Here is a 2,915-nt window from a genome sequence, read left to right as displayed (position 1 = left end):
TTGTTCTGTAGAGTGAAGAATTATATTAAAATAACTAAAGGAAAAGCCATACAAAATCAATCGAATACGAGACAAAACCCTCTGGTCAGCAAATATTTTATTAGATTTTTCATATGGTTATTGTCATAATTTTTATGAAGTTTGATGTTCGGAATCTATTTTCTTTCTTTCTTCTGAAATGAATTAGATGTACATATGCTTTCTATAGATCTATGCCAGCTACTTGAATCTAGGGGTATGATTTCTGTAATAAAGTGTCTAAATAATTTATCCAAGAGGAATTTAATCAAACTTTTCTGGATTGTGAAGAATAATACAGCTCTTGATTATAATTTTAAAGTAATATGTGATACAATTTGCATTCTATCTAAAACGAAATTTATTTCAAAAAAGAAAAAGTTCGATAAGATTAGTAATAAGGATAACAGATTATATTTACCTATTAATTTTACTTGTAAGCAGATTGAAGATATTAATTTACCAGAAATTTTAAATCAGCGGCATGTGAAACAGGCCCTTCCTAGTAATTTAAATTATAATGATAGTCCAGTTTTAACTTATAAATTTTCAAAAACTATTGGGCAAATTATTTTTAATTATAATTTAATACTAAAAAAACTAGATAGCGATATAAATTGGAAACCGGTTTGTAATTGTAAGCAACTTGGCCCATTTGTAAATCCTACTTACAAACATGTTATAACAGGGGACTTGTCAATAATAAAGCAAGATGATCTTCAAATTATAATGAATAAAGGGGCAAATTTCCGTCTTTCTCATCATCTGAAACCATCGAGTGTTCTTGATGGCTTGGAAAATGATTTTGATTTATTTATTGATAAGTGGTGTAAGAAAGAGAATAAAAATAAAGAGAGTTTTCAAAGTTGGAAGAATTTAATTATTAGTAGAGTAAGAAATAAAATATATTCTAACTTAAAAAATAGTAACACTAAATCATTATTTTATAATGCGAAGATTAAACAAGCAATTGCTAATCTAAAGAATGAATTTGTAATTGTGCCAGTGGATAAAGCTAATAATAATTTTGCCATAATTTGTCAGAAGCTGTATTGTGATATCTTAAAAAGGGAGTTAGGCACAACTAATGTTTATGAAAAGGTAAATATAGAGGATGAGAATTTAATTGAAAAGACTGAAGAAATACTTTTTAAAAATTTTAATATTAAAATAAATGACAATGATAAAAAGTTCCCTTTCCTATATTGGACTGTAAAATTTCATAAGAATCCCCCTAAACCACGGTTTATTGCTGGAGCAGCTAAATGTCCAACCCGCATTGCTGCTACTGACCTCTCTTTAATTTTAAAGGAAATTGTAAATAAACTTAAAACCTATTGTTCTGGTATTAAAAAATTTTCGAATTTTAATCCATATTGGAGTGTTAATAATTCACTGCAGGTGATAGATTCTTTAACAATGGTTTCAGCTAAAAGAATTGAGTCTTTCGATTTTGCGACAATGTATACTAATTTATCACTCAATTTAGTGTTAGATAATTTAAAAACTGTTATAAAGAAATCTTTCCTCTTATCTAGTAAAAGGTTCTTAAAAATAGACAGTTATAATAAAAAAGCCATATGGACAAACTGCTTTAATACTACAGTTAACTTGAGATGTTACAGCTTGGATATGATTTTTGAGTTATTGGAATTTGTTTTATACAATACTTATATAAGATTTGGGGGTGATTTGTACAAGCAAATTATGGGAATTCCCATGGGGGGGAATGCCAGCCCATTTATAGCTGACTTGTTTTTAAGTCAACTAGAATATAAATATATGATGGATAAGAATAATCCAATTAATTTAAAACATGCTTTGTCAAATAATAAAAGATATTTAGATGATATTTTGGTCTTAAATTGTAAGGATTTCATTGATATTTCTAAAAATATATATCCATCAGAGCTTATTCTTGAGCCTAGTCATGGCGCTGGTCATGAAGATCATTTCTTAGATTTAAATATTAATATTTGTGATAATAATAAATTAAGTTTTAAAATGTATAATAAAACGGATGATTTTGATTTTGAAGTGATTAGTTTCCCATTCCCTGAAAGTAATATACACTCAAATATCACATATTCAGCGTTTTTCTCACAGTTACTTCGTTATGCAAGGATTTGTAGTAATTATATTGATTTTAAAAATAGATGTAAAATCTTAAGCCAAAAATTGATATCAAGAGGTTTTTCTGCAAATAAATTAACTTGGCAATTTAAAAAATTTAGTTTTCATTATAACGAACTTTTAAATAAATATCAAAAGAATTATCTAGAAATACTTAAAGAAATTTTTTGACTAATTTCGGAGGTTCGAGAAATGTTGTCACAGCGCCATTTATTTTGAATTGTGTTTCTATTTGAGCGGAATTTTTAAAAAATTAGCCACATGGTAAAGATGAATTATATAATTGTTTAGTTCATTCAGGTTTTTTGCAATGTGTTAATATTTGTGATTTGGTAAAATTTTTAATATTTAGTTTACCTATTGTTGCTAAAGGGAGGGATATATTAACAGGATAAGCTTGTTTTGGTTTTACTTGGTTGTTTTACATTTGCTGTGTTTTTTTTTCATAGACATGTATTTTGGGGGTGATACCTGACGTGGGGATGCCATGGATATTCTGTGGTAGCCACAACACTGTGCTGGGTAGGGAATTTAGAGTGGCGAAACCCTATATAGGCCAGTGTATTCTCCTGATGAGCCCTTATGTTGGGTGTTGCCTCTGAATTATTTGTCTATATTATTTTTTCTATGGTTTGGTAAATGACGACTTATACTTATTGACGACATGACTGCCTGTCCATGGATTATTCTTTATGGTTGATTGTGTGTGGCTATGCTGTTTGACCTATGTGATTGTATGGATGAGTAGGGTTAAGGCCTCATTC

The sequence above is a fragment of the Artemia franciscana genome, chromosome 9 (assembly GCF_032884065.1).
Source record: "Artemia franciscana chromosome 9, ASM3288406v1, whole genome shotgun sequence".
NCBI classification, from domain to species: Eukaryota; Metazoa; Arthropoda; class Branchiopoda; order Anostraca; family Artemiidae; genus Artemia; species Artemia franciscana.
This window is presented reverse-complemented; position numbering follows the sequence as displayed.